We start from the raw sequence: 11597 nt of genomic DNA on the forward strand, positions 1-11597 counted from the left end.
ATGTTAAAATCCTAATCCCCAAGGAGATGATATTAGGTTGTGGGACACTTGGGGGTGATTAGGTCATGAGGATGGAGCTCTCATGAATAAGATTAGTGCACTTATAAAAGAGGCCCAAGAAAACTCCCTCCTCCTCCATCATGTGAGATCACAGCTACAAGGTGCAATCTGTAAGCTAGGAAGTGGGCTCCCACCAGATGCTGAATCAGCTGGCACCTTGATCTTAGACTTCCACCCTCCAGAACTGTAAGAAATAAATTTCTGTTCTTAATAAGGTACCCAGTTTGTGGTATTTTGTTATAGTAGCCCCAAAGTAGTAAGTCAGGTAGGGCCCCCGAATTTGCATTCTAACCAGTTCTCAGATAATGCTGATGATGTTCCTGCAGGGACTGTACTTGAGAAAAGTGGCTCTAATGGATGGGAAGAGACTATCTGGAATCCTGGCCTCTAGAGGGTGCTCCATTCCTGACAGCACTTATCCCACCAGGACAGGCTAGAGGGTCCCTATACTGGGAACTGAATTTTACGGAGTCCTTTCTTTGTCTCTTAGGGAGCGTGCTTCAACGGAACTTGCAAGGAACAAAGAATAGATAAGGTGATTTTTAACCAAGAACAGATAAGGTAATTTTTAACCAGACACTAATACAGCTCAATTTCATTGTGTTTTCTGAATAGGTGGTATGGGTCATTTAAGTATTTTGAACTTGTACACTAGACTGGGCTTAGACCTGTTTCTTTTCAGTTCAGAGATGGAAAAAGAGTGAAATCATTTGAGATCAAATTTACTTTTGTAAAATTACTTTGCCTAAAAGAAAATAGATATATTCAGTGATGTGTGTGGTTTTTAAAACTTCATTTTCCACTTTATTACTTTTGTTTGGCTCCAAAAATCCTTAGTCTTCTCCCTCTATTAGGGAGCAGTTAAGGATCAGCTCTAGTTCACAGATCACCTGTTTCTCTCTTCTGCCTTCCCTTTCTCCTTCCCCCAACTAGACCTTTCTAATTTAAATCCGTAAAATTGTTCCCCGTGCAGAAAAAGAGGAGGTGCTTTTGAACTTCATTATATTCTTTTTTTTTTTTGTATATATAAATTTATTTATTTATTTATTTATTTTTGGCTGTGTTGGGTCTTCGTTTCTGTGCGAGGGCTTTCTCTAGTTGCGGCGAGCGGGGACCACTCTTCATCGCGGTGTGCAGGCCTCTCACTATCGCGGCCTCTCTTGTTGCGGAGCCCAGGCTCCAGACGTGCAGGCTCAGTAGTTGTGGCTCACGGGCCCAGTTGCTCCGCGGCATGTGGGATCTTCCCAGACCAGGGCTCGAACCCGTGTTCCCTGCATTGGCAGGCAGATTCTCAACCACTGTGCCACCAGGGAAGCCCCAAACTTCATTACATTCTTGAACTGATCTTTATTTCACAGTACTGTATCAGTACAAATACATTTTTACATTCAAAGTTAAAAAGGACATTAAGATATAGAAAAGTCTTGAAAACTCTTTCCTCTTACCTTTCCTCCCATGAGAGAGATTTTAAAATTCCGAATGAATGTGAGAGTTGAAGACTTTTTCTCTTAAGATTTTGAATCATTGTAGTGTAATTAAAAGGTAGATTTTTTTTTTTTTGCAAAGAGCTTAAGATAGTATTGATATTGGCTCTGCTTTCAAAGCAATGCTTTCTGTACTTTTAAATCTAACCCAAAATTCTAATTAAGTAATGAGTTGTCAAAATGACTTTCAAATAAATGGTAGCACTATCGAGTATTCTGTTCATGCAGCATGTGCATTTAAATTCAGCATAATATAATCTCATTGATTTTTTAAAAGTAGCTGGACTTTTTTTCCCTGTATGCAGATTTAATACCTTGAAAGAAAGTTGAATGTAGCAGAATTATGCTCATTCAGTTGTTGTGCTGATTGCTTTTAAAGCTTTAGTACTTACCCATTTCTAAAAAAATAGAAAGAAGTGAAAATAAAAAATGACCATTTCTGAGAAGATTTGGCATCAGGCCATGAAAACTGATTTTTTAAAAATGGTGCCTGAAGGCCAGCTCTTCAGCTCAGCTTTATGGACACAGCTAACATCTCTGGTTCTGCCCCCCTGGGTGATGATGCCCCCTCTGGTCTTCACTCTTGGTATCTGCTTATTAACCAGAGTCCAGATTCAGAGGCCTCCCTCTTGCCCTAGAACATCCTCTTCCTAGGAAGTGCAATTTGGTTATTCACTCCAAATCTATCATGAATTCGGCTTTTTCTAACAAAGACTATTTATGGCAGTCGTCCTCAAACTTGTCTGTACATTGTAAATAATTTGCGAAGCTTTGAAAATACTGAAACCTTTCCCTCACCTCCACAGATTGAGATTTAATCAGTCTAGCGTGTGTCCTAAGATTTGGAACTTTAAAAAAAGGCCCAAGTGATATTTTAGAACCAGACCTCTCTGCCTTACGTCTGTATGTCCACCCTTCCCATGTCTCTGCCCAATCGAATTAGAAACGGTAAGCAAGTTTCTCTCACACAGTCTCCTTTATTAATAATGATTGACTTTTTCTACTTTATGAATAATGGAATGTAGAGTTGAGTAGACTCTCTAAGGAAAGAATTCTGTGTTTGGTTAGAGATGAGTGCCATGGTGGCTGTGGGTGGCAGGAGAGTGGCAGCATAGGTATGTATATGTATAAACCCTGATTTGAGTGCCAGTGAGAAATGGGGATATAGCAGCCAACAAACAAAAAACAAAAAGGAATAAAAAGAGACTAATTTAAAAATCACTTTGACATTTTAATATTAGTTGTGGAGAATCAGGTTTTTTTCTTTTTCGTGGAATGTGCTTTCTTGATCAGTTTTCATTTCAAGATACAACTCAACTCAAATGTTACCTCCTCTGTGAAGCCTTCCCTGACTGCCTATCCTTTGGCTGAGTGAACTGCCCCTACTGTCCACACTCCTGTAACCCCTAAATTCCACACATTTAACATGACTTTTTCTACTGCATTGTGTCCTGTCAGGCGGGACCTATGTCTTATTCCATTCCGAATCCACAGTGCCTCCTAGCACAATGCCTAGCAAGTGGTAACACTTAATGATTTTTTAAATAAACCATACTTTATTCAACAATGCAGTCAATTCCATTGTAGATGGCACTAAAATTTATTTTTTTAAACTAAAAGAAATGGAAGATTATGTATTCCAACTGTGGAGATGAAATAATAAGGAAACGCAGTATCTCCAGATTAGATTAATATCATATATAGGAGAAAAATGTCCTTGATAAACAGCTAAACAAAAATGAACCTCACAACATATCCTAGCTAGCTACCTTGATACATTCAGAAATGGCTGGTAACCAAATAACTACTGGGAAGCAATATGGCAAAGATGGATATGTCTGTCTCCAAAGGAAGGATTCTCTTTGGCCTAGTTTGGGTTGTGTGGCCCAGGATACTATGATGGCCGGTCCTGGGCACATTCACAGCTGGTCAGGAAGCAGGGAACTCTGATTAGGAATTTAGTTCAAGTCTGGGAGGAGGGGATTCCCAAAGAATGGGGAGAGACTCACGTTGTCAGTAGATGAGGATGTTAGACAAAACAGATGACAGCAGTCATACAATTAATATTACCATAATTGAGACAACTAAATTAGAATCCTGGATCCATTCTTTACAAACTTTTTAAGGTAAGACATGTTTATTTATTTGAGAATCAGTCTTCTTACTTTTAAAAAGGATATGCCTCCAAGGGTGGTAATTAAAAACAAGAGAAGTAGACAAATTCACAAACACAGCAGGAAATTTTAACATACCTGTCTTAGAAATTGATGTAATAAGCAGGCAAAAAGATCAGTAAGGATATACATGATTTGAGTAATAAAGTAATCTTGATGTAATGGTCATATATAGAACAACTACACTGAACAAATGAAAAATACACATTCTATTCTAACATGTGGGACATTTTCAAGAACTGACAAAGCATGAACTCCAGGGAGGCATAAATTTTTTATCTATTTTTTTCACTGATGTAACCTAGAACAGTACCTGGCATATATGTGTGCTCAATATTTGTTGAATGAAAAAAATTGATGCTACGTGGGGCCAAATAGTGATTCTTAAGAAAAATTAATGATTAAAACCCCTTAATGTGAGAAATCAATACAAAATTTAAAAAACAGTTTTAAATACTCCATGAATCAAAGAAGAATCTTATGATGAAAATTTGAGGAAAAAAATAGAAGAATGGTATACTACAAACTACTTGAGGGATATAATTAAAGCAAATATAGAAATTTGCTTATTTCCTATTTAGTCTAAAATGCACATATTAAACTAAAAATGAATTCAAATGTCAATATCAGGAATATAGACAAAGAACAACAGAATACTCCCTCCCCAAACTGAAGGAAATAACAAGCAGAACTTGATGAAGTAGAAAACAACGATATCAAAGCCAAAGTTGGTTATTTGAAATAATTCATAATTGAGAGAAAATAAGTCATAAAAATTAGGAATGGCAAATTACGGAAGCTGCAGAGAGTAAGTGGGGGAGATGTTATGCAAAACTTTGTCAATAAATTTGAACACTTAGATAAATGGTTAAATTCCTAGAAAAATACAACTAATCCAAAAAGAAATAGAACTTAGGAATAATCTTATCCCTAGCAAAGAAATTGAATTAGTAATATTTTAAGATCTCCCCTCAAAGAAAACAACAAATCCAGAGAGTTTTGCAGACCTCTTCTGCTAAACATTCAAGATACCGATTATATCAATTTTGTACAAACACCCAGAGAATAGGAGATAAGAGAACTCCAGTTTTTTGGCAACTGTAACATTAAACAACAAGAGCAGAGTAGGATTAATGCAGTATAGGAAAATTACAGGTCCATTACATTCATGAACAAAGATGTAAACAAGAACCAAGAATGAATTGAACATAAGTTGTAAAAATGCTAGTTTACCTCAAATTGACCTGTATTTTAATCAACATACCAATAGGGCTTTTTATAGAGCTTGATAAGCTGAATGTAAAATTTTTATGGATGAATAATCAAGACAAATCTGAAGAAGGACATGAAAGGACATTTTTTCCTATCATCTGGAAAGATTTATCACAACAGCAGTAAAAGTATCAGCACAGGGATATGGAAATTGACTAATAGAATAATAGATAGCTCAAAATAAACGTGCATATATTTAATAAATGAAGCTGACAATTGGTTATCTATATGGAAAACAATAAATTGTTTCCCTACCACACATCATACATAAAAATAAAATTCCAGATAGATGAAGACCTAAGTATGAGAGATAATACTGTAAAATCTAGAATACAATACAGGATAATATCTTTATGTCCTCAAGGAGAATTTCCTCAAAGAAGGACTTCCTAAAATCCCAAAACAATAACTTTTTTAAAAAAATTTTATTTATTTTTCATTGCATTGGGTCTTCGTTGCCTTGTGCGGGCTTTCTCTAATTGCGGCAAGCGGGGACTACTCTTCATTGTGGTGCATGGTCTTCTCATTGAGGTGGCTTCTCTTGTTGCAGAGCATGGGCTCTAGGCGTGTGGGCTTCAGTAGTTGCAGCGTGTGGGCTCTAGGGTGCGCGGGCTTCAGTAGTTGTGGCACACGAGCTTAGTTGCTCCATGGCATGTGGGATCTTCCCGGACCAGGGCTTGAACCCATGTCCCCTGCATTGGCAGGTGAATTCTTAACCACTGTGCCAACAGGGAAGTCCAAAACACTGACTGTAAAGGAGTGATCAATTCACTATGTTATGGTTAATAACTTCTATTCACTAAAAGACATGAAGAGAGTGAAGCAAGCCATGATGTGTAGAAGATATATGCAACTTGTCTACCTGACAAAAGATTAGTATACAGAATAAAGAACTCCTACAAAGAGTAAAAATAATGAAAAGAAAAATTGGCCAAAAACCTGGCATTTCCTGAAAAAGAAATGCAAATGGCTCATAATCTTTAAAAAAATCCAACCTATTCATAATCAGGGAAATGCAAAATGCAACCACAATTAAAACATTTATAACTTGCAACATTGGTTAAAATTTTAAAGTACTAGGAAAAGGGTGGGACAACACGAAGTCTTCTTCCTTCCCAGTAGTGGGTAATTATTTTGGAAATAAATGGCATTTCCTGATAAATCTGAGATTATACATACTAAGACCCGACTTCTCCATGCCTTAGATTTATACCCCAGAAAAATTCCTACACGTGCATCAGGATACATGCCTAAGAAGTTTACTGCCAAGTGTTCATAACAGCAGAAAATCAGGAAATCACTTGCACATGTGTCTGGAGTAAATAGAATGGATAAAGACATTGAGGTATAGTCATCCAGCAGTGTCCTATTGAATATGTAAAACTTAAACAGCTGTAGGCAACAACATGGATGACTCCTGGGGAAATATTGTTAAGCCAAAAAAAAAAAAAACTAATTTGCAGAAGAATGCATGTGATGTGAGTTCATTTAGAGAAAGTTCAAAAACATGTAAAGTTAAACAACACATTTTTAAGGGATTAAAACATGGTAAAATATGAAGAAAAACACGTAAATTATAAGTAAAATTAGATTAGTGACTGTCTCTCAGAGAATGGAAGGCACAAAGGGGTCTTCAAAGTTGAAGTGTATGTGTTCTTTAAAATTGGGTAGTGGGTACATGGATGTGATTTTACTATAATTGTTTATACTTTATGCATATTTTATAATTATTCTTCAACAAATATTCAATATTGAAAAAACAAATAGACACTCTCAGATACTAATACACATGAAAAGGAGAGCCCACCATAGGTGTGGCAGGTGGTTGAGAGAAAATCCTCAATTTCTCTGGCAATCACAATTTGTAAATAGTATTTCCCTTGGTGCCTGGCACACCATTGGCCCTCAGTTCAATATGAAGGGAACAGAGGGAGGAGGGAAACAGGTGTCTCATTTAAAAGGCCAGCAGCAACCATTTAGGATGATAAAATCTGTTACTGAACTCAGGTCCAGCTGCTCACCGCTCAAAAATCAATACCCCAGAGGCAGTTGGTGGTGGAAAGGAAAGTTGCTTTTAATCAGAAAGCCAGCGATCTGGGAAGAAGGCAGAACTGTGTCCCCCAAAACCAAATCTGAAGATTCTGCTCGGCCATGAAAGTTTTAAAGGGAAAAGGAGAAGGAATCTCAGTTAATCATTGAGATATGGTGTCAGAGGAGTCGCCACCCCACCCCCACCCATTGTGTGCAGGCTCCTTGACTTCTTGTGATCTTCCTCTAGATGTTATCTTGTTCAAACAGTTTGTTCACACGGTTTGTTCGCAAGATTACTGAAGGTGAAGCTAGGGAAGAGATCTGGTCATCTGTTAATTACTTATTCTTCATTTCTACTTCTTTGATCTATGGAAAGAACCAACAGGCTAGGCAACGTACTGTGTGATCAGAAGATTTGAAAAGTGTGCTAGGGCTGGAGATGAGCAGAGCACAGGAGTGCCTGAAACCAAGTTTAGTTACAATATAGCTTTGCTAAAGGGACAAGGCAGACAGTAACACAATCATAGTAGGGGACTTTAACACCCCACATTCACCAATAGACAGATCATCCAAAATGAAAATAAATAAGGAAACACAAACTTTAAATGACACATTAAACAAGGTGGACTTAATTGATATTTATAGGACATTCCATCCAAAAACAACAGGATACATTTTCTTCTCAAGTGCTCATGGAACATTCTCCAGGGTAAATCATATCTTGGGTCACAAATCAAGCCTTGGTAAATTTAAGAAAATTGAAATCATATCAAGTATCTTTTCCGACCACAATGCTATGAGATTAGTTATCAATTACAGGAAAAAACTGTAAAAAATACAAACACATGGAGGCTAAACAATACGCTACTAAATAACCAAGAGAGCACTGAAGAAATCAGAGGAAATCAAAAAATGCCTATAAACAAATGACAATGAAAACACAATGACCCAAAACCTATGGGATGCAGCAAAAGCAGTTCTAAGAGGGAAGTTTATACCAATACTATCCTACCTCAAGAAACAAGAAACATCTCAAATAAACAATCTAAGCTTACACCTAAAGCAATTAGAAAAAAAAGAACAAAAAAACCCCCCAAAGTTAGCAGAAGGAAAGAAATAATAAAGATCAGATCAGAAATAAATGAAAAAGAAATGAAGGAAACAATAGCAAAGATCAATGAAACTAAAAGCTGGTTCTTTGAGAAGATAAACAAAATTGATAAACCACTAGCCAGACTCATCAAGAAAAAAAGGGAGAAGACTCAAATCAACAGAATTAGAAATGAAAAAGGAGAAGTAACAACTGACCCTGCAGAAATACAAAGAATCATGAGGGATTAATACAAGCAACTATATGCCAAATGGACAAATTCTTAGAAAAGCACAACCTTGTGAGACTGAACCAGGAAGAAATAGAACATATAAACAGACCAATCACAAGCACTGAAACTGTGATTAGAAATCTTCCAACAAACAAAAGCGCAGGACAGATGGATTCACAGGTGAATTCTATCAAACATTTAGAGGAGAGCTAACACCGATCCTTCTCAAACTTCCAAAATATAGCAGAGGGAGGAACACTCCCCAACTCGTTCTACGAGGTCACCATCACCCTGATACCAAAACCAGAAAATAAAAACTAAAAATAAAATAAAAAATAAAAATATAAAACTATAGGCCAATATCACTGATGAACATAGATGCAAAAATCCTCAACAAAATACTAGCAAACAGAATCCAACAGCACATTAAAAGGATCATACACCATGATCCAGTGGGGTTTATCCCAGGAATGCAAGGATTCTTCAATATACACAAATCAAACAATGTGGTACACCACATTAACAAATTGAAGGATAAAAACCATATGATAATGTTAATAGATGCAGAAAAAGCTTTTGACAGAATTCAACACCGATATATGATAAAAACTCTCCAGAAAGTAGGCATAGAGGGAACTTACCTCAACATAATAAAGGCCATATATGACAAACCCACAGCAAACATCATTCTCAATGTTGAAAAACTGAAACCATTTCCTCTAAAATCAGGAACAAGACAAGGATGCCCACTCTCACCACTATTATTCAACATAGTTTTGGAAGTTTTAGCCACAGCAGTCAGAGAAGAAAAAGAAATAAAAGGAATCCGAATCGGAAAAGAAGAAGTAAAGCTGGCACTCTTTGCAGATGATATGATACTATACATAGAGAATCCTAAAGATGCCACCAGAAAACTACTAGAGCTAATAAATGAATTTGGCAAAGTAGCAGGATATGAAATTAATGCACAGAAATCCCTTGCATTCCTATACACTAATGATGAAAAATCTGAAAGAAATGAAGGAAACACCCCCATTTACCATTGCAACAAAAAGAATAAAATACCTAGGAATAAACCTACCTAAGGAGACAAAAGACCTGTATGCAGAAAACTGTAAGACACTGATGAAAGAAATTAAAGATGATACAGACAGATAGAGAAATATACCATGTTCTTGGATTGGAAGAATCAATATTGTGAAAATGACTATACCCAAAGCAATCTACAGATTCAATGCAATCCCTATCAAACTACCAATGGCATTTTTCACAGAACTAGAACAAAAAATTTTACAATTTGTATGGAAACACAAAAGACCCTGAATAGCCAAAACAATTTTGAGAAAGAAAAACGGAGCTGGAGTAATCAGGCTTCCTGACTTCAGACTATACTGCAAAGTCTACAGTAATCAAGACAGTATGGGACTGGCACAAAAACAGAAATATAGATCAATGGAACAGGATAGAAAGCCCAGAGATAAACCCACACACATATGGTCACCTTATCTTTAAAGGAGGCAAGAATATACAATGGAGAAAAGACAGCCTCTTCAATAAGTGGTGCTGGGAAAATGGGACAGCTACATGGAAAAGAATGAAATTAGAACACTTCTTAACACCATACACAAAAATAAACTCAAAATGGATTAAAGACTTAAATGTAAGGCCAGACACTATAAAACTCTTAGAGGTAAACATAGGAAGAACACTCTGACATAAATTATAGCAAGATCCTTTTTGACCCATCTCCTAGAGAAATGGAAATAAAACGAAAAATAAACATATGGAACCTAATGAAACTTGAAAGCTTTTGCACAGCAAAGGAAACAAGATGAAACAGACAACCCTCGGAATGGGAGAAAATATTTGCAAACGAAGCTAATGACAAAGGATTAATCTCCAAAATATACAAGCAGCTCATGCAGCTCAATATCAAAAATACAAACACCCCAATCCAAAAATGGGCAGAAGATCTAAATAGACATTTCTCCAAAGAAGATATTTAGATTGCCAACAAACACATGAAAGGATGCTCAACATCACTAATTAGAGAAATGCAAATCAAAATTACAATGAGGTATCACCTCACACCAGTCAGAATGGCCATTATCAAAAAATCTACAAACAATAAATGCTGGAGAGGGTGTGGAGAAAAGGGAACCCTCTTGCACTGTTGGTGGGAATGTAAATTGATACAGCCACTATGGAGAACAGCATGGAGGTTCCTTAAAAAACTTAAAATAGGACTACCATACGACCCAGCAATCCCACTACTGGGCATATACCCTGATACATAATTCAAGAAGAGTCATGTACCATAATGTTCATTGCAGCACTATTTACAATAGCCAGGACATGGAAGCCACCTAAGTGTCCATCGACAGATGAATAGATAAAGAAGATGTGGCACATATATACAATGTAATATTGCTCAGCCATATAAAGAAACGAAATTGAGTTATTTGTAGTGAGGTGGATGGACCTAGAGTCTGTCATACAGAGTGAAGTAAGTCAGAAAGAGAAAAACAAATACCATATGCTGACACATATATATGGAATCTAAAAAAAAATAAAAAGACGTAGAGAATGGATTTGAGGACGTGGGGAGGGGGAAGGGTAAGCTGGGACGAAGGGAGAGAGTGGCATGGACATATATACACTACCAGATGTAAAATAGATAGCTAGTGGGAAGCAGCCACATAGCACAGGGAGATCAGCTCGGTGCTTTGTGACCACCTAGAGGGGTGGGATAAGGAGGGCGGGAGGGAGACCAAGAGGGAGGGGATACGGGGGTATATGCATACGTATAGCTGATTCACTTTGTTATAAAGCAGAAACTAACACAACATTGTAAAGCAGTTATACTCCAATAAGGATGTTAAAAAAAAATCATATAAAAAAAAAGTGACAAAGCAAAAGGGCTTTCCTGCTGAGGGTGGTTACAGTATCTGTAAAACAACTGCATCAGACAGTGGGTCTGTGACTCTACTGTCCTAATCCTTAACTGCTTAAGCCTACTTTTTTTGACTCAGGGAGGCGTGGGAGATTTCAGCTTATCTACAAACGAGACAGGAGACATGGAGCGGTCTTTGTATTGTACTTGAGGGGGCTGGGGGCGCAGCGTTCTGCTGGGTTCCAAAACCACAGGCTGTTAGAAGAAAGTGTTTGCTGGCAAGGTTGAAGTCAACATCTTTTTATAAATGGAGAAGCTGAGGCTGTGAGAGGGAAAGTGACCTGCCCACGTTCCGGCTAGT

The sequence above is a fragment of the Balaenoptera ricei genome, chromosome 9 (assembly GCF_028023285.1).
Source record: "Balaenoptera ricei isolate mBalRic1 chromosome 9, mBalRic1.hap2, whole genome shotgun sequence".
Taxonomy (NCBI): Eukaryota; Metazoa; Chordata; class Mammalia; order Artiodactyla; family Balaenopteridae; genus Balaenoptera; species Balaenoptera ricei.